This window comes from Mus pahari, unplaced genomic scaffold (assembly GCF_900095145.1).
Source record: "Mus pahari unplaced genomic scaffold, PAHARI_EIJ_v1.1 scaffold_3372_1, whole genome shotgun sequence".
NCBI classification, from domain to species: Eukaryota; Metazoa; Chordata; class Mammalia; order Rodentia; family Muridae; genus Mus; species Mus pahari.
The window spans coordinates 60,385-82,906 of NW_018394148.1; the positions used below are offsets into that span (position 1 = coordinate 60,385).

The 22,522-nt window shown below is 37.9% G+C and overlaps 1 non-coding gene across 1 annotated transcript; it reads right to left on the reverse strand.

Moving 5' to 3' along the window:
- Positions 1-5,876: 5,876 nt before the first annotated feature.
- Positions 5,877-6,009, reverse strand: LOC115063391. Its single transcript, XR_003843229.1, has one exon. It is a non-coding gene; the product is annotated as a small nucleolar RNA SNORA17 (small nucleolar RNA).
- Between the last annotated feature and the right edge of the window lie 16,513 nt (positions 6,010-22,522).

Here is a 22,522-nt window from a genome sequence, read left to right on the forward strand (position 1 = left end):
AAGCCTGAAACTACTGAGCTGTTGCCTTAGTCACCTGTAGAAGGCATCTCTGTACTTCCAGACAACCACTGCTAAAGCTAAGCAAAATCACAAAGGAGCTAACCAAGCTAAGCTGAAGTTCCCATTTTCCCCAGCCCCCAGCTCACTTGCATCCTCAGCCCACCGGTCACCAACTTCATTTCCAACTACCGTGTATGCCACCCCAGCAGTGACTGGATTCCCAAGAGTTAGTGAACGCCAGCTTCAGCCTCATACATCCGATGCTGCATTTTCCCACCCCCTAATGCTCAGCACCTGATGGCAGCACAGGGTAAGCATAGTCAATGTCTTTGCATTTCATCAAGCCAGCAGTGTTTCACACAAGACAGTGGCAGGGTGAAACTCAGAACCACATAAAATTATTTGAAGAAGGGGACAGTTTTTTATGTACTCTGAGATAAGGTTAAATGCAAATAAGGCAGTAATATGGAAACATTGTCTCAACAGCTGAAAGAGTAGATAATCAATGGAAAACCATCCTTATAGTTGATGACATATTAGAAAATAGAAAGTTATTGAGATGCAGTCAGTGGATGGAGGTGAGCATAGAGATGAGAACCAGGTAGAGACAAATACAAGGAACTGGCCACACAATTCTCTGCAACTGAAGAGACTTAGAAGACAGGGAGAATGAGTGGGGCTTTTGGAGATGCTAAAGGAACACAGAATCATTCCTGGAAATTATCTATCTATCTATGCAGGAATCTACATCAGAGCTTCAAACAGGCTAGGAAAATATTCTGCTACAGGACAATATCATCAGGTCAAAGTGTGTGTGTGTGTGTGTGTGTGTGTGTGTGTGTGTGTGTGTGTGTGTGTAAAACCTACTGGTGTATGTCTTTAACCAATTACAGCACTCAAGAAGCAAAGGACAGGAAATCTCTGAGATTAAGTCCAGGTTTGTCTACAGAATGAGTTTCAGGACAGCTAGGGCTACACAGAGAAGCCTCATCTAGAAAACAAACAAACAAAAAGCAAAACAAACAAACAAACAGGGACAAACCAAAAAAATACAGTACTTAACTCACTGCTGTGAGAAAATATCTAATTAAAGCATTTAATTAAGAAGGGTATATTTTGGCTCACAGTTTGAGAACACTGTGCATCATGGAAGGGAATGGAAGGCAGTAGGAACACAATGCAGTTGCTCAAAGGGTACCTTCAGTCAGGAAGCAGAGAGAAATGAATGCTGAGTCTCAGCTCATTTATTCCTGTGTACTAAGTCCAGACCCTCAGTTCATACAAAGTGCTGCCCGAATTTAAAGTAAGCCTTCCCACCTCAATGAAATTAATCTAGAAATTACCTAACATAGGTGTGAAAGGGTGTTTTTACATCTTATCAAATTAACCATATTGATAATCAAGAGATAAACGTAGCTGCTTTAGTTTGCACTCTGAATATTTAAGCTTCTTACTGAACATCATGCTGCCAGCTCAATATTCTGTCACAGATTTTATTGGAAACTCAGGTAGCTTAATAGACACTTGTGTGTTTTTAGTGACTTGTGTCTTACTTTTGGTGGTATCTTCTAATGTGTTTAAGAACAGATCCCAATACGTATCTGTATTTTGTGACTGAAGTTTCATAAAAACTTTAAGCAATTATAGTATACCTGGACTTTTCCATGGCCAACAAGAATGCATACCAACATATGCCAGAGGACCACCTGGCTCTCTTTCCTCAGGGGCCACCCAATTTGTTCCTTAAGACAAAGCATCACTTACTAAGTAGGCTAGACTGAGTGGCCAGCAAATTTGGGATCTGCCCTTCTCTGCCTCCCCAGTGTTGGGGTTAAAAGTGTCTGCTCTACACCTGGCTTTTTCATAAGTGCTAGAAAGAAGGAATGCAGGGCTCTATGTGTGTAACACAGGAGTTCATAGCTAAGTCATATCCCCAGTTCAACACATGTTTCTTTAAAAGTATTACTTATTTATAAAGCAAATTTTATTAAATTACTTTCAAATGTTGAAAGTTTCAAAATTTCGTAAAAACTCACAGTTGAAATGTTTGTATCCCATATTGGTAATGCCTATCTAAGAGCTGATCTACTTCCTATTTTTGGCATCCAATAACCACAGTCCTAGTCAAAAAATTTAAAAACCGAAGCACTAGTGCACTCTACCATACTTTATTATCTCACAATTACTAGTAAATCAAATTATGTGACCGTTTTTCAGTTGAGATTATTGTCTTTGCTCCAAATAAATATTTTTAAACAATCTCCACTAAATTAAAGAAAAAATCTAAGATTCAAGGAAAAGAGTTATATGATCAGCCCTGAACGCTTCATTTTTATAGCTAGTGAAATATAGCAGATAAAAAGGACAGAAAAACTGATGATTTTGGACTGTGGGCAAGGTGAAGACTCTACTTCTTGGGCTTTCTTCCAGCATACAATTCAGACAGTTAAGCATTTCCTTAATACAGTACTATTTGTTTGTTTGTTTGTTTTCTTTTTCTTTCCTTCAAATGTAGAAAAAAAAATCCTTCAGAAAACAGTTCCATGAGCATGCTTATGGATGATGACTGAAATAGCTACCTTGTTAAATTCTTAGTGAGGGTGTGATTTCATCCAACAGGAGAGACAAGTTGCTCTCTTTGGTGTGTCACATCTCTGTGGTATTTGGCTCGGGAAGCTATTCATTGTTGGGGAAGCAGTTCTTCTTGTGTTGCCAAAGTCGAGAGAGTTCAGGATAGTACTATTATTTTTAATATTCTTTTTTATGGATAATTTCTTTATTTGCATTTCAAATATTATCCCATTTACCCATTTCCCTCCCAAGAACTCCCTATCCTGTCTCCCCTCCCACTGCTTCTATGAGGGTGTTCCTTCACCTACCCACTCACTCCTACCTCCCCACCCTGGCATTCCCCTACACAAGGTCATTCAACCTTCACAGGACCAAGGGCCTCTCCTCTCATTGATGCCTGACAATGTCATCCTGTGCTACATATGCCGCTAGAGCTTCTATTAGCAGAGAGGGCAAACATACCATGGCATCTGTATCACAAGCACTAAGTCACTGTTGATTGGTTCTGTCCTTCAAGCTTTACGTGAGTCCTGGGTTAACTTGAGTTCAGTAATCTTAAGCCTTCAGGTTTACATGGCAAGCTCTTTTGTCTGCCATCTCACCAACAATAGACAACATCCTCAATGTTAAACATGACTCTGAAAAGCAATAAGTATACCTGAATATTATTTTCAAGTTATAAATGAAAACAGAGTTTCTTTTTATTCAAAAAGAAGATAATAGCTCTATAATAGATTACATAAATTATTATATAATACAAATACATTAATTATATAAATGACTACTAAATAAGCTGAACAATTTTCTTCTGTCTATTAATATAATGAACACCTTTAAATTTTTGTAATAAAACAAGAGGAACAAAGAAGAAATGCTTAATTAGTATTTAAGTTAATAGAATTTAATAAAAACATGTTCAGAATCACACATTTTATCATATCCAGTTGTATGTTAGGACATATTTCTAAAGTCAGTATACTTTTAGGAAGTCAATATTAGGCAAAGATTTGTTCTATGTGTACATCTTCATATGTGTAGGTACATGTGTATGTATAAGTGTACATGTACATATATATGTAGAGGCTAGAAGTCAATATTGGATGATGTCCTCAGGGTGTCATTCACGATATTTTTGCAACTGTGTCAATTTTATCAGGCAGGCTATTAAAGAAGACCCAGGGACCTCCATGTCAACATCTTAGCAGCTATAAGATTTTACTTCTGTGCCACAAAGTCCACCTTTTAAATTGTTTAACACTTTATTGCTTACTGTATGTATGTATGTGTATGTATGATATGTACACAGAGCTGTCACCATACACCTTGTTCCTTTTCCTTATCATGCTTACATATTTCTAAGCACTAACTAGAATATTTTAATAAAGTTACCCTTTCCACATCCAAACTTGGAAACTCTTGACATTTTACACATCTTTTATTTCTAGACAGAAATGTATTTGTCTTGCTCACTTTGCTCTTAGAACATCAGTGGCAGGGATTTAAAACTGAAATGAGTTATTTTTAAATAGGCAGAACAAATGTGACATTTGTCATGTTCAGACAGTCAAATTTCCCATTTGAAGTCAAACTGTAATTGTTTTATAAGTAAAAGAACAGAAATTTAAAACTAAGATGAGATAGAAAAATCTGCCCACAGTGGATAGTTTTCTAGGGTCTATTGTTGTTGAAGAAAATATTCTTTGAAGCCCCTTACGGTGCTGTTTCTGGTGAAAGAGGAGCTGGTGCTCATCTTTGGGTCTTTCCCTGAATGACCTGGTAAGTGAGGTAATGAAATTATGAATATTAATAAGAACTAAACTGTGAGGTAATTGTGAAGTAACAAGATGCCAGTTGAGCATTTTTCACTCATTGGACAAGGCCGTAGGTGACTTCAGACACACCAGGGTCATACCAACCTAAATTGATGTGTCTTGTATGCATGAATTAACAGCAAAGGTAAGAAGACATATCAGTGTTATCAACTATCATCAAGAAACTAGGTTTTATGGCAGACAACTGCAGGGACTGTGTAGAGAATGATGCCGGAGAAATCTGGGACTTCCATGGTGGGTTGAATTTGCTGATCAGGACTGTCACACAGCAAAAGTGGGGTGAATATTTCCTTCTCAGACCCATTCTCTATTCTCCATGTCCTTTCACTGGTGGCTTCTCATGCTTGCCAATCTCCTCAGGGGATAAAGGTCTTCATAAAAACTAGAGTTATTGTGCCACATTCCAGTGGCAAGGGTAATAAGAATTGCAGGCAAAGGAGTGAAAGCATGACATTGTAGGCCAAGGAGAGAACAGAGGATTGATATTACCTGCAATGTACTAACTCAATATTCTTGGATGTGTAAGCCTGGGAGGGAATGGAAGGGAGACATCAGGCTAAAGATGTCAGTAAGGCCCAAAACACTAGGCTAAGACTGGAAGTTAAAGCCTACTAATAGAGTCTAATATAAATTCCCTGAAGAAGAACAAAAAGAAAACCAGTAGACATCACTTAGCAAGAGTGTAAAACCTCCTTCCTGCCTCTTTCAGATGCTGTAGGCCTTTTATATCTTCAGTTTTCACACTGAGGCCTGGGTGTGAGACAAGGAGACTTGAAGCATATGGAAGTCATTTATTCTGTGAAAGATAACTTGCTTGGCAGGTCAAGTTTCTGTACTGGGATTTTGGGTTCTCTCTCTAAGTTAGTTTCTTACGGCTGTGACTACAGATCTGACAGAAGCACCTCTGTAGCTAAAGGGTTCATTTAGCTCCAGTTTGAGACTACAGTCTACCATCGTAGGAATGGGAAGCAGAGAAATGAATGCTGGAGACCAGGTAGCTTTCTCTTCTCTCATTTACCCCAGGAACCTAACTTATGAGGCTCTCACCTCTCCAAATAACCTTTCAGGAAACAGTTTCATAATCTGAGTGTTATCACAAGTTCACTTCTCAGCAGGCCTTCCCACATGCATGAGGGAACCATGCAGAGGGTTGTCTGTATTGGGCTCACTCCTGCCCACGTCCTGCTGATATGTATTCTATGATCTTCTAGTCATTCACCACACTGGGAGACTGTCCAGACCTGAGTGGCCCCAGGCACCTGTCTCAGGCTCCCAGTCTAGGGCCACCTGGCACCTGACTGGTAGTCCTCTCAGATTTATTCCTTTCTTTCTTTCTTTCTTTCTTTCTTTCTTTCTTTCTTTCTTTCTTTCTTTCTTTCTTTCTTTCTTTCTTTCTTTCTTTCTCTCTCTCTCTCTCTCTCTCTCTCTCTCTCTCTCTCTCTCTCTCTCTCTCTCTCATTCTTTACTTCAGGTAGTATAAGTTTACTGACCATTTAGGTGTTCACAGGTGAAAACACTGAAAGGAAACTTAGATTGTTCTCCTCTGTGCCACTTACTGGCACACATGTGACCTGGTAGCCACAACTACAATGCCTCCAGTGGCAGTTTATATAACATTTCAATGTGACATTAATAACAGAATAAAATGTCTATGTTTTGTGATGCTTTAAGTGCTTGCCTTGGTTTCCCCAAATAAGGGATAGTAGCCAGGAATTATAAGCCAAATATTCTTATTTCAGAAGTATTCATCACAGTCAGAGAAATGAAACTAGGACAAGAATTTTCTCCATTTTGGCCATAATGGATAAAATTAATATAAGGGTCACAGAATAGTAGATGTTATTCACAGCATCCTGAGTCAGAATGGATTATTTATACTACTGAAGAAACTTGAAAGCTTATATCATAACACCAATAGGCAAATGAGCAAGTTATTTAAAGGAATTTTCAGAAACAAACAAACAAAGAAAAAACTCAGAACATTTAAAAAGCATGTTAAAAGGGATCAGTCATGCTGAATATCAATAATGTTTATTTAAGTAGCGATGAGAATTTACTTAGCATTTATTACCCTGGTAAGAAGCACAGAACTGAGTAAGATCAGGGATGGAGAGTGAGCTCACAAAGACAGGCAGAGAATAAAGCTACCTGCCATAGTGTGCAAGGAAGCAAGCAAGATGATTCTAAAAGAGGTCACCATGGGAACACATTTGAGAATGGTGCATAAAGCTGTTTTGTGAGCTTATACAAGCTTAAGTAATATGCGCACATACCCTACCTGTGGGCAGAGATTGCACAATGAAGATTCAGGAGGTGGGATCTGGCAACCAGGAGCTACTATTTCTCTTACAGTTAATTGACTCTGCTCTCACATAATTGAAAGTGGACTTATAGAACTGATGCAAAGGAAGGGGGTCATAATCCAGTGAAATATGGTTAACAAAAATGAAGTTTTAAAACTAGAGAGATACTTCTGTATTTAAGAGTATTTTCTGCTCATCCAGGAGACACAAATTCAGTTCCAAACACCCATGCCACATAGCTCACAACTGCCTGTATCTTCAGCTCTAGTGAATACAACTTCCTTTTCTGGACTACACAGGTACATGCACATAGATAAAGACACATGTACATGAACACACACCTATGTATAAAAAGCACAGAGAGATAGGGAGAGAAAGAGAGAAACAGAGAAAGAGATAGAGACAGAGAGACAGAAAGACAGGCAGACAGACAGATGGCAAGACAGATACCCAAATACACAGATACTCACAGAAACATATGTACCTCAAACACATACACACACACACACACACACACACACACACACACACACTGTAAAGTCTTAAATATAAACCTTAAAATAAATAAATAAAAATAAATGAGCTGCTGGGCTCCTTTGGTACAGACTATCATTTCGTCTTTGCTTGCTCCTCTATAATTTGTTCCAAAATTTAATTTTTCAGGCTTAAAAATGAACAATGAGAGGTATAAAATAATTGTTTGATTTATATGTCTTATCTTCATTATTAATAGTATAGAGAATGGAACTAATATAAATAAACAATAAAAAAGAGAATGAAGAAAATGAGCCAAGTGAGACACCACAGCATTCTGTTATACACCTATGTCCAGGTTTATTTGTGTCAGGGAGAGATGTTTTTGTGTGTGTGTGTGTGTGTGTGTGTGTGTGTGTGTGTCTATGTGCCTGTGTATGTATATTTTATATGTCTATATGTATGTGAATGAGTATTGTACAAATGTAATTTGTGTGTGTTGGTATGTGTGCTGATGTGTGTTTGTATTCCACATTTGTGTGTGTGTGTGTTAGATGTATTTGTGTGTCTGTGTGTTTGTTTGTGTGGTACATGCAGATATTTGTGTAGATACCTTTACCTGTGAACACACAGTGACTAGAGAAGGACAGGTTATCAAATATATTGCTCTAACATTTTTTGCCTTAGTCATTTGAGACAGAGTCTCTCACTGAACCAACAGCTAGAATGGTGGCCAGCAAGTCCCTGTGATCCTACTGTTTCCACTCTCCCCAAGAATAGAGTACTCAGATATCAAGAAAGTATGTATCTATACTCTGCTTATTACATATCTGCTAGGGATTCAAATCCAGGTCCTCATGCTTATGCAGTAGTTGCTCTTACCCACTAAGCCAATCTCTTCAGCCCCTCATTTAATGGTTTTATTAAGAAATGGCACAGATGCTATGATTTTTAATAAGAAAGTTTAATTTTCTCAAAATTTCATGAATATTCTCATGAAAGGCAATCAACTATCTAAAGTTACCATAAAGCATGAGTTTTGACAATTGGGAAGGTATCTCAGATTTTTTGGGTTTTTTGTTTTGTTTTTTTTTTTTGTTTGTTTGTTTGTTTTATTCTTTTAGTGTCTGTCCCTTCTTAAAGTGAACATGAGATTTCATAAAATTAGGACCATATCTTTCCTTGATCAAGACATAGTGATTTTGAAAATGATCCAGAGAAAGAGAAAATTTTCAAGCTTCGTGTACAATAGCTTGCAGTGTTAGAGACAGCACTTGTGGTAATGAGATAATGGATGCCTATTTTATCAAAGACCATGGTGTCTGCTTGTGGAAGAGTACGAATGCATATGATGGCACTGGAAAAGAGAGGACAGATAAGGAGTTTGGAATTATACATACCCATTTCCAGGTTAAAGCTTTATGCTTTATCAGCTTCAGTTTCTATGTGTTAGAGTTATGATAATTCCACTGTTAATGGGCTAGCTTAAGGACTCCTGACTCAGTTTTTAGAACAAGGTGAGTGAGTGTATGTGCACAAATATGTCCTTTGATGGTTGCAGACATTTCTGTGGCACAAATGTCTGTCCTGCCAGACATTTCTGTGACAACACCTTCCAAACTACTATTGTTACTTGTATTAATTATTTGTTTCTCGTTCTTGGGGTCTGAGAAAATCAAAATAATAAAGAAAGGGTTTATTCTGGCTCACAGCTAGAATGCATAGTTCCAAATGATACATGTGGTGGTTTGAACATGTTGGGACAGGTAGTGTCACAACTAGGAGGTGTGGCATAGTTTGAGTAGGTGTGGCCTTGTTGGAGGAAGGATACTATGGGTGTAGGTTTTGAGTTCTTTGTCCTAGCTGCATGACAGCAGTCTGCTCCTGGTTTCCTTTGGATGAAGATGTAGAACTCACAGTTCCTCTAGCACCATGCCTGCCTGGATGCTGCTGTACTTCCTGCCTTGATAACAAGGGCCTAGACCACAGAACCTGTAAATGAGCCCCAATTTTCCATGTTGTCCTTTTAAAGAGTTGCCTTCATTGTCTTTTCACAGCAATGGAAACCCTAAGACAGTGGGAAAGGCATGGGGAAAGGACTTCTGGGGCACCTGGTCATATCATATCTGTAACAGGAAACAGAAACATGAATTCTGATGCTCAGCCAGTTTTTTCTTGTTTAGGCAGTCCAGATCCCCAGTCTGTGGTGTGGTACCTCACATTTAAACTGATTCTTCCCTATTCATTAACCTTAGCTAGAAAATACCTCCATGGCATGTACAGAGGCTTGTCTCCTAGAGGATTTTAGATCCTGTCAAGGTGACAATCAATATTAATTTTCATGGTTTCCATATTTTCATGTTAAGACAGCAAGTTTATATACAGTGCCAACTAACAAAGAGAAGATAACTACCATAAAAGCATAACAAGTTTCATGAACTATCATCAGGATTGTCTTAAAATGCAAAAGTCTGCATCATCTGCAGCTCCCAATGTAAACAGTCACAAAATCTTTTAATAGACATATCGTAAAGAAAATGTTATGTTAATAAACTAGAAAATGACTGAATTAGAACTTAACAGAGAAGGGCTTTGGAGAAAACAAATTAAAATGTATAAAAGGATTATAAAATATTTTAGAAATACATTTTGAAAGGACTAAAGAATGAAGAGAAATAAATACAGTACACAGTATGGTGACCCGGTGCTGTATAACCCAAGCTATATAAGATTCTTTAGACTAATAAGTACTATAAGAATCTTTGAATTTTATTGTGAATAATTCCTTTCTAGATACCATGACCTGTTTTTGTTTTTGTTTTTGTTTGTTTGTTTGTTTGTTTTTGTTTTGTTTTTGTTGTTGTTGTTTTGGGGTTTTTTTTGACAGCTTTCTCCATGAAAGAGACTCTAGACAAACACATGCCTTCTAAAAATCAAAGTATAGGGAAAATGGTAGGTGGAGTGATCTTTGTAAATGACAGGCAGATAGTGTCTCAGATTTCAAATCAGTCCATAAACTACAAACTTCCTTTTGTTTATGTTCAAACATGCTTGCATAAGTATACATTTAAGTTAGTATGTATTTTTGCAGCATGTGGAGGCTCAATTGTCCTCTTCATTCTTCTTTCTTATGGTCATTTTCTTAATTACCTCTTCATTACATCTCTCTCTCTCTCTCTCTCTCTCTCTCTCTGTATATATATATATATATATATATATATATATATATATATATATGCAAGCCTGTAGTATTTGTGTCTTTCTGCTTCTACATTTTTCTACTCACCGTGATGATTTCCAGTTCCATCCATTTTTATGTCAATCATATATCTCCCTTTTCTTCACTGCTGAATAAAATTCTGTTGAATATATAGACCCCCATTTTCTATACCCATTATTCTAGTGCTAATCAACTTAAGCTGATTTCAAGTCTTGCCTAAAATAAATACTGCTACATAAACAAAGGTGTGCAAATTCATTTGTGATGCTGACTTTGATTCCTTAGGAAGTTTTACTTGTAGTATAACTAGATCTTTTGATAGTCATATTGTTACCCTTAAAATAGACCGCCATGTTGATTTCTGGAGTGAATATATCTGGTGATATTTCTGCCAACTGTGTGTAAGGGAACTTTACCAGATTCTCACTAATAACTTTGTATTTCCCTGATGATAGAGGATGCTAAATATTTTTCATAAATTTCATGATAATGTGTTCCCTTTTGATAGCCATTCATTAATACATTTATTAGTTTGATCATCTAATGATAGTTTGTGCTTAATATTCTGAGTCTGTTTTAGAGTCTGGATTTTAGAAAGTGATATGAGCATGTCATCATTAAGGTTTATCATACACACCACTGATACCTCACGCTCATTTAAGTAGAGTTAAAACCACCAAGAAAACACATCTCTTATTGTATCTATGATGGATATTTCCAAGACGTTTAACTGCATATTGAGTATGACTGGCACTATCTTACAAGGTGGTGTTCTGGATTGTATAAACAGGAAAAAATATAGCAAGAACTAGCATTCTTCTGCTTCTGCTTCCTGACTATAGATGCTACATGACAAGTTGATTATTCATACAGATCTCTTTCAGCACCAGTCATTTTTAAATGTTTCTCAAGACATTTTGTCACTTTTGACATAAACATGTTTGAAATATTTTATTAATTATTTTTAAAATCCCGTGTTTATCTTATTTCATATCATATTTTATTTAATTTTATTTTATTTTGTCAAATTTTAGTAGGACATAATATGTGATCTAGCTACTGGTAGTTGTCTACACATACAATACACTTTCGCCAAAGACATGTGATCGTAAATGAATCCCTAAACATCCAATTGGCAGCAGGAAAAAAATAAAACCATCTACTAGTGTAAGCTGTTGTTATTTTCATTCACTAGCCTTACAGAGAGTTCATGTCCTTTTCCCTCAGCTTACATCTTTTCCTACACATATGTGTGAAGATGGGAGCATGCATGCCGTTATATACGCACATGTGTCTGCAAGGATTCAGACATTAAGGTATCCCTTCAAGTGTCTTTCCTCTGGTGCCATCCACCTTAAGACTTAGTACAAGATACCACAGTTTTGCCTTAAACTCAACAATCCATTGTTGTTGACAAGTTATCCCCAAGGATGTTCCTGTCTCCACTTCTACCCTCCACCTTCAGTGTTAAGATTACAGCTACATGGTAGGGGAGGACGGGATAGAGGGGTTTGCAGAGCAGAAATCTGGAATGGGGATAACATTTGAAATGTAAATAAATAAATTATCCAATTAAAGAAAAAGATTACAGCTGCAACAATACTTGGCTTTTTCATGTTGATTAGAATGGGAGTCAAACTCAGGTCCTCATGGTTCTGGAACAAGGACTTTACTGACTGAGCAAACCTGTCAGCTTCTTAAAATATACTTTCACACCCTAAATGGATTGTGAGCCATAGACAAGCAGCATAATTCACCTACTAGACGGGATACTTTCCACTTGAATGTCTGACATCTGCATGCTGACTATAACCTGTGTTCCCTTCAGCTCTCCTCTAACTCTCATAGACTTTTCCCTTGGCTTCAAAGTTCCTGAGGGTCAGTGACTATATACAAGAACAATATTGAGCAGATCCTTTTATTTCACTTGCCCCATTTCTGGGTCCCAAAGTTGAATAGCACTGTGTGTAAAAAATTTAATCCAGTCATTCATCATTCTCAATGTTCATTCAACTGTTCCATACCAAGTCAGAACATGTAACATCTGCACCCTCTGTGGGCTACTCCACCATCACAAACTGGAGCACTTTTAAGTATACATATCACTTCTAAAGGAGAAAACAATATTAAAGAGTGACAATTTCTAAAGATTACAGAATCTGTCTGCCTTGTAGAAAGAAAGCAGAGAATCACTTATAGGACTCAGAAAATGGGCTAAATGATTTATGTATCATCACATTTAATCCTCTTAGAAGCAGTGTTACTAAGAAAGGCTGATGCCCTCATTTTTTCCAAAGAGAGAAAAGTTCATAGAGGGTAAGAGATTACTCAGAAGGCTTCATCTATAACCTTACTCCTTTCACAGGACACCAGACTCCTCATGGGACTTGAGATTTGGAGCATAGAATAATACTTACATCACATACTGAGATGCTGCCTCATGCGGGATACAGACAGCAAGAATCACCTGAACCTGTAAGGTACAAGTTCTATGGTGTGTCAGGGAACTGTCCACAATCAGGCAGGTGAGGAATGAGAAGAAAGGAAATGGAATACTTGACTTTATATCAGGAAGTGCTCTGCTTTTCCTTCTTGAACAGAAAACCACTTAAGGGAAGAAGAAATTAATTTAGCTCACACATCCAGGTCACAGTCTGTTATTAAGGGAGGTCAAGACAATAAATGAAGCACAAACCATTATGACTTTTGGTTAGCTACTGCATTTATTTTCAGCTAGCTTTCTTATACAAACCAAAGCTTTCTTATACATACCTGCCCAGGAATGAGCCAGTCACAGTGGGGGTATGCTCCCATACATCAGTTAACTGTAAGAACAAGCTACTCAGACATACCCACAAGCTAATCTGATCTAGGCTATCACGTCAAATGGCTTAGGCTGAATCAAGATGACAATTAAAGCCACATAATAAAAGCAGGAATGCCACAATCTTTGATATTTTTGTCAAATATCTACAAATATATAGAAGTAATATTCCAAGAAACACTATACAATTGAAACTCATAATTCATCTTAGACACGAAAACCAGCACAGAATTATAGGGGCTTCCTCAGTCAGCATTTTTTACTTTTGATTTTACTTTTGGTCAAACTCAGAGTTTGCCTAATTGAGATATAAGGCCTTTGTTAATGATGACTATTGTAAGGTAAGATAATCTGCTATTATTTAAATATGCACATAGCTTTTATGGGTGATCAAAATCTCTGGAAGGAATGAATATGGAAAATTTTACAACCATTAAGTTTGGTGAGATGCTGAACGTAAAGTTGCTTGTTGCCAACCCTGATAAGCAGAGTCCAACTGCTAGAACCACATAGGTAGAGAGAACCCATTCCAAAAAAATCTGAATACTGATCTCAACATGCAAGGTAAATAAATATAATATAAACATTTGAGACTATCTCTAAAAACAAAGAGAGTTCTCTATCATTTCTTCACGGCTCCTGGGCATCCAGAATGACATATATCCCACCCATCCATTCCCAATCTGGCTATTTCAGTGATCATTCAAAACGATGTAAGAGCTACAATCAGAATGAACTGTGGGAGTATCAAAACTCCTGCGTCACACCCATGAGTGAATAGATGACCTCTCAAAATGTCTTGCTTTTTCAACTTCCAATTTTGTTGAGGTCGTTTCAATAGTACAAAGCTGAAATCTAGCCTTAAAGAGGTCTGCTGAGAGTCAAGTCAGGCTAGTATCAGGGCAGCACGGAGACCTGAACACCTCAGTGACTGATGGAAAAGATCTTAGGGTGTTAATGTAAATTGTAAATGACCATTCTTTTTCTTTATCCTGGTTAGATCTCTAATAAATGAGACAGAGACAATAAGATCTTGGTAGTAGGCTTTATAGCACAATATCTAAGCACTTGTTAATATTTTATAAACCTCTAGGCTAATCTGGCTACTTTTCAGTCAAAATCTCGGAGATACTTGCATTTTTATATTGATTTGGCACACTCTGCTCCAGGTGTGACCAAAACTTTCTCATTTTGGTGAATCCTCCTCTCTTCTCTCCTCTCTCCTGTCTCTTGTCTCTCCTGTCTATCCTGTCTCTCTTCTCTCTCTCTCTCTCTCTCTCTCTCTCTCTCTCTCTCTCTCTCCTCTCTCTCTCCTCTCTCCCTCTCTCTCTCTCTCCTTTCTCCCCACTTGTGGATGTTCAGGCAATCCTTTTCTCTACTCAGTTATTGACTGATCAAATTTTATTGTCACATGAAAGGACTCGTGCTCCAATACGTTCATAGCAGCCTTATTTATAATGGACAGAAGCTGAAAAGAACCCAGATGTCCCTCAATAGAGGAATGGATACAGAAAATGTGGTACATTTACACAATGGAGTACTACTCAGCTGTTAAAAACAATGAATTTATGAAATTCTTGGACAAATGGATGTATCTGGAGGATATCATCCTTAGTGAGGTAACCCAATCACAAAAGAAGTCACTAGATATGCACTCACTGATAAGTGGATATTAGCCCAGAAACTTAGAATACCCAAGATACATTTTGCAAAATACAAGAAAACCAAGAAGGAAGACCATCATGTGGATCTTCATTCCTCCTTAGAATAAGGAACAAAATACCCATGAATGGATATAGGTACAGAGACAAAATTTAGAGCTAAGATGAAAGGATGGACCATCCAGAGACACCCCATCTGGGGATCCATACCATCATCAGCCACCAAACCCAGATACTAATGCACATGCCAGCAACATTCGGCTGAAGTGACCCTGATATAGCGGCCCCTTGTGAGGCTATACCAATGCCTGGCAAACACAGAAGTGGATGCTCATAGTCAGCTATTGGATGGAACATAGGGCCCCCAATGGAGGAGGTAGAGAAAGTACCCAAGGAGCTAAAGGGGCTGCAACCCTGTAAGTGGAACAACAATATGAACTAACCAGTACCCCCTAAACTCGTGTCTCTAGCTGCATATGTAGCAGAAGATGGCCTAATCAGCCATCATTGGGAAGAGAGGCCCCTTTGTCTTGCAAACTTTATATGACCCAGCATAGGGGAATACCAGGGCCAAGAAGTGGGAGTGGGTGTGTAGGGGAGCAGGGGCTAGGGGAGGGTATAGGGAATTTTTGAGATAGCATTTGAAATGTAAATAAAGAAAATATCTAATAGAAAAAAGAAAAAAAAAGAAAGAATAAATTTTGAGCAATGTTTACCCAAACTTGAGATAGGATATTCTTAGAATAAGCATTTCCATCCCATGTCCAGATTGCCACCAGATATGGAGGCAGTGAAATCTGCATTTGAGTAACACAAGGACAATCTTTACACAATGAAAACAACAGAATCCAGAGCCTTGTCGTCTAGGATGATCCTGAGAATCCAAAGGAATCTTTTTGAACCAGTAAATCCAGTAAGGCTCACTGAACAAGCCGCACTTTAGTGTCCCAGATACAAAATTCCACGTGTCTCAAAATGCAAATACAACCAGCTATAGAACCAAGACAGGAGCTGTATTATAAATTGTTTCATGATTTCTACTCACCCCAGAGAAGAACAAACTGACATTTCTACCAAAGTTCAACCTAGTGAGCCAATTAGTATGTTGGGATTAGTTGTGTGAGTGTGTTGAAGGGTACAATCAGGAGCAGGATGACTTATATGAAGCTGCATCACAGGATGTCCATTCCAGCATTCAATGAAGGCAGCAACCCTGCAACTCTATACATCCCTTTCAGGCAACTCAGAATGTCTGAGAATCTCCTCTCAGGAGATCTGCTGGGCAGAGTCTCCCCCTCCAACAAGTATTTAATGTGTTACTAACCATGAGGATTGCCCTAGTGAAACTCCTTTCAACTTTCTCAAATTTGTCACATGTCTATGTTGCAGAAGCCTCCCCTGTCCTTCCATTGAAAGGAAACTGCTCTACAACCTAGACCTAAACATGTCTTAGAGATGGTTTTATTACAGTGCTGTACTACATTTTTCTGGCTCTGTTACAGGAGAAAACTGAAATAATGAAACACAAAACTAAGCCACGAAGCCGACTCCTGTCCAAACGGTGGAGGCCTGAGGTCAGTCACATATTGTTTTTTACACCTTTAACTTCGCTCCCGATATGTGGTTAAGCATACCTATAAAGTAGTCCTGTAAATTGGTTGGTTCATTAGTGGAGTCTGGGAATATACTAGAATTTTCCATCTGTCATAGAATTTGACACAAATACAGAAAAGATAATAAAGTATACCCAGGTGCCGTTGGTGAGGATGGGGAGGATGTGGGTTGCAGCTGACTTGAGAAGCACAGGAAGTTGCCAAGGTGATCCATGGTAAGTGCCTTGTGGAAAGTCCAGAAGCTAAGAACTGGGAGGTACTACAAGTTCACTGGTCTTGTTTATAGCCCCACCAGAGTGACTCTTTGGGGTTCTTTATCATACTGCCACAGCTCTAGTAAACTCTAAAGATACTATCATATGCGCTACAACCTAATTGGTTCTCCAATCTCTGAACAAAAAAATTCCACATATGTATGAAATGGAAGTCTTTCTCTTGAACCTATAGTTCTTCCTGGTTACAAAACAAAACAAAACAACAAGCAAACAAACAAAACAGCAAGCAAACAATAGCAGTAGCAACAAAAAAAACAATGTGTCTTAGGTGTACTCTGATAATGTAACAATCCTGAAGAATGTATATGTAGAAATTACTTTTTATTTTCTCAGCATTTTGAGCTTGTCCTCAGATTGAAAGCAGATAATTTGAAAAGATTTGTCTAGCATCTGGATTAAGTATTTTAAGATGGTACCCAAGAAACTTAAAGATAAGTAATGATCTTGGACAGATCTGGGGCTTATTCCAGCTCTCTGACTTTGAGCAGTCACTTGAATACTCAAAGGTTTAATTCATTTGTGAAATCAGGAAAATCAAGCTTCAGTCAGTGGTGACCCCAGCCAGTTGTTACAGTGGCCCAATGTCTGAATCCAGTAACTGGTGCATGCTATCATAATAACAGAATTGAATATAAATGAGAGCAAGTCAGATGTGGATTGTTGTGATAATTTCTTACCTCAACTAGCCTATATAAAAATCACATAACTTAGTTATTATATTTATAAGCTATATGCCTATATTAGGCAGATCTATCACTATACTAATTTATTCCCCAGCTACAAGACCCCTTACTACTTGTGGCTTCTCCAGGCCATAGGATTCTGCTCTATCTTCCTTCCAACTCCTCCTCTTACATCTCTTTGAGACCTCCTGTCCTACCTCTTCCTTCCCCTGCCCAATCATCAGCTCTAGCCTTTATTTGACCAGTCAGAATGGGAGAAGGTTCAGTGAGATCACCTGAGTGAGTGATCTATCCCTCTTCTGGGGCAGGCCCTCTCGAGGAAGCAAAGTTAACATCAAAATACTAACAGCACCAGGGCAAGCCAGAAGGGTAGATGGTAATTTTGAGATAAAAAGGAATAATTTGGCATTTCTCTAAGAAAAACGTGGCTTCCAACTCATTTTCATAAATGATTCTTTCTCTCTACCACAGGGATGAAATGCACTTGCCCAGCTTTCTGCATGCAGTGGTTGGCAGATATCAGAGGTCTGAATGAGCCACTAAGGGTTCTTCAGTGAAGAATAAATGGAATAAAAAATGGGAGCATCAGTGTCCTCAGGTCTTGGAGATCCAAGTGCAATTCATGGAATAGCTTCATCTGATGCAGTTGTAAAGTCAATATGCAGACAGAATCTGTATATTACCATGACAGTCTTCATGACAAATATATTTCCTGTCTATAAGAATCCATCCTCAACTTACCTTTCTGTGTATGCCGTATATACCCCTAAATTAAAATTTCATTTAAAGAAAAGATATTCACACCTAAGTCCAGGGCTGGATAGCCATGGGGTGAAAGGAAGGCAGCAAGCTCCAGGCTCAATGAGAGACCATATATAAAGATCTAAGCTGGGAAGCAATTAGGGAGAATATCTGATGGTGACTTCTGGCCTCAAAGTACACATGTGCATACACACACACAAACACACACACACACACACACACACACACACACAGAGAGAGAGAGAGAGAGAGAGAGAGAGAGAGAGAGAGAGAGAGAGAGAGAGAGAGTTCAAGAAGTTAGATTTCCTTCTGAACAAGTTTTGCAGATTCTCAGGAAGTAAACTGTGACCTATTTATACCAATTGTACTTGAACAACTATGTCTGGACTTCTCACACCAAGCTTAAGCACCAAGGCTTATTTATTTTTCCATTCTTCCCTTTCTATTCTAAACCCCTGACTTAAACCACCCTAGACAGTGCTAAAGTTGTTGTAGAAAATATCTTGTCTTCTCTCCTGGGGGAAGTGCCTGGTAGGAGATTTTTAAACGATTGTGCCATCTAAAACTAAACTTAACCTTGTATGAAGAGGGGCTGAAGGAGCCCTTAACTTGATCAGGAAGATAGGTCACTAGATGAAGTATTTGCCATGCAAGTGTTACAACAGGAGTTAAGATCTCGAGAATCTGTGAAAAACAAACAGGTATTGCAGAACCCAGTAATTCAAGCACTGCAGCGATACTGACAGTGGCTCCCTGGGTCCACACTGGGCAGCTAAAAGAGCATGTCAGCAATCTCTGGATTCAATTGTGAGATCCCAGCTCAATAACTACAATAAAGGATAACAGCACATTTGATTCTCAACATTTACAGATACACAAGTGCACACAGACATGTAAATATACAAACGTCCGTGTACATGTAGGCCTTACACACATTAAAGCATGAGAAAAAAATCCTTAATTTCAAACCAACTCATTGTCAGGACCATTCAACTTATAAAATAAAATACTGGAATTAAGAAAAAGCAAAAAAAAAAAATACAACAATAAATGCAGTTATAATTGATGTTACTAAAGATTGACATATCAACATCTCATATTTTGTGAGCATATCATAGTTAAATGCTGGCACTCTCTGCTGCTTCCTGCTCCCCACAAATCGCCACTCACCAGATTGAAACACACCAGGCTTTGTATTGAGCAATAACATGTAATTTTCCCAAGGCTATAATTGCTTTCTTGTGTGTCTTTTTCTTTTTTGTTCAGGTAATTTAATTGCTAAAGAATTTCACTATAATGAAAAATATTTAGGGAGCACAATAAAATGTGTTTTCCTGCTATTTTTAATCTATTCAATCATAATTAGAGCATTGTAGAAACTAAAGGTTGAATTCATCTGATCTTAACTCTGACTAATTTAAACTTTACTGATGCTTTCAATTTATGAAACAGAATTGAAGGATCTGTCTATGTGACATTAACACTTAGAGCATTTTATTTCCTCATAGCTGTGGTCAGAGTTTGTTCAACAATCGTAGTTGTGAATTAGGACAAGGAAGGAGAAATTTTATAAGGAAAAGTGAAAGATGCTGAAGCATTTTACCAGGAATGGGCTTTTCATTTTTAGTTTGTCCCAAAAATTCATTATCTAGAGTCCAGAAATGTCTCAAAAAAGCATTACAAGAGAAACAGCCAGTCATTCTACAGAGCCTGTAAGAATTTTGCAGTCACCTGGCCATGTTTTCAGTACCAGAGAATTTTGTTTGCTATGGCTGGGCACTGTTTGGACCAAGTCTCCCTCTGTCTTGCTACAATCCAACCGGCTCTGTGAATACTGATGTAACATAGCACAGTCCATCTTCTGGCCCAGTGAATTCACTTGATTGTGATTGCTTGATTATTAAAACTAATATTTCAACAAGTGAAAGCCAGTTTTACTCTCTGACTTTAATACATTTTTAAAACAGTGCCATATTAACAAATACAAACACCAACAGTGACGGATTGGGAATTTGGTGCAAGTTTGGTCCTATCTTGTTTTCAGTAAGAAAAATGACATTCTCAGACTCAGAGAGATGCTCCATGAGCTGTAAGCATGAGTACGTGAGCTAGAATCTATAATATTCTCTTAAAAGCTAAGTCAGACAATGTGTTTCTATAATCTCACATTGAGAGGTAGAGCCTGGAAGATGCCAAGGCCCACAGACCTGACCAACAATCAGAGAAAAATAGTGACCTTTGGTGTTAGTGAGAGTTTCTCTCAAAAAGAGATGTTACGATGCAATTTCAGGAAACCCTCAACCTATTCCTACATGTATGCAGACACTAAGTTGATATGTATGTGCACAATAGCAGCAATAATAAAATATCTTTCCAGAAGAGTACATACTTAAGAACCACATATAAAATGGAACCAGAGTCTTCATGAAGACCATTCATGCCAGTAGATACTTGACCTTTCCTAGGTAAAAATAGCTCTAGCCTAAACATAACATACAGAATTTCAAGCCAACAAGGGGCCTTGTGATAAATCAGAAGCATTATTTCTTTACAACTTTCTGATTTAACTGTCTGCACAGTTTAAGAGTCACTTCCTTATTCTGCAGTCCTCACAGTATATTATCATCATAATGTTGTAGTTACTGCTAACTGAACCATTTCTGCGGACAAGCACTGTTCTCTGCCTGTGGTTCCTGATATCTGTGCTTGAAGTTCCCTTGTGGAAAAGAGATATGCCCTTTCTGTCCTGAGAAGACACTGCAATACATACTGTAGATGGATTTGCTAGAATTACCCAAGCCAGTGTGTTGAGTGGAACCATCTTAGCAATGGGGTGGTACTGATAACTATAAAATTTAATTTGCATCTCATGACTTGCAAATTCTTAATATTTTGAGCTCTATATAATTAGACTGTTATCATTTATGATGCATTTCATGATACATTTTACTAGAAAAAAATATGAGTTGTTGCTGGAATAAGTGCATTGCTCCCCAGAAGATCTCACAGGACTTTGAATCGTATGCTTATTTTCTGTCGGATAGTGAGCACCATTCTTGGTATAATGTGCCTGAGATACATTTAAATCAAATAAAGAAACATTTATACATCACACATCTTTGGGGATAATATTAATCTCTTCCATATTCACTTTATGAGCTTGCATTCCAAAATTGTGTGAAGAGCAAAGTGTAATATTTTACTGATATTCAGTGATATTTTATATGTGAGGAGATAAAATATTTGCCTTACACAGACTAGGTTTTAAGACTGATCAACTAAACTCATATTTTTAAAAAATGTCCATGCAATAGTACACACTTGTAATCCCTGCACTGGGTGGGAAAGGGATAAAGGCAAACACTTGTTGCTCTCTGACCAGGCAGGCTAATGTAATCAGTGAGCTATAGTGAAACCCCTAATCTTAGGAAATAACCTATAAGGTGCTGAGAAGTTAGGCTTTCCTCTGGCATCCATGTGGACAGACACACATGTGGGCATACCTACATACACATGAACTTGTGTGTGCATACATGAAAAATCTTATACACAAGTTTATCTAAGTGTGGACAGAAACACATACATACATGTGTGTGCATATGCACACATAGAAAACTACTAAGTACCTAGACATTTGTTTAATTTTAAGACTGCCCTCAGCATAAACTCTTCTTATGATTTCTTTGTGAAATCTTTGGTGATCCTCAGTGAGAAAATATAGGATAACATGGTATCTGTCTGCATAAGAGATGTTACAGTTTTACAGCAACCAAGTAATTATACGTCATTAATTAGTTCCAATACTGAGGGATGCAGAATCCCCAGAAACTGCAAGTAAACTGGGAAGGAAGGATGTCAAGATGTAAGTCACCAAATGTCTGACCATAAAGGAATATCCAGAAACAAGGAAGTAAAATTTTATTTTGAACATAAGGGGACTTGAAATCATAGGAACATACCATCTTACATGTCTCTGAATACACATACAATGAATATCTGTCTTTGGACTATTAAGAATACAGCACCTCACCTCATCCTGTGACTTGCTACTTGACTATTTACAGAAAAACGGAGATGCACAGTTTTCTGTCATTTACTATTGTGGTTTAAATATGAAATGTCGCTCCATACACTCGGGTATTTGAACACTTGGTCCCCAGGTGACAGTACTGTTTATGGAAGTTTAGGCATACAGTCCTGCTGTGGGAAACACACCACTGGAAATGGGTTTTAAGAGCTAGAGCTTAAAATCTCAAGACATTTATAATTCTCCCTCTCCCTCTCCCCCTCCCCCTCCCCCTCCC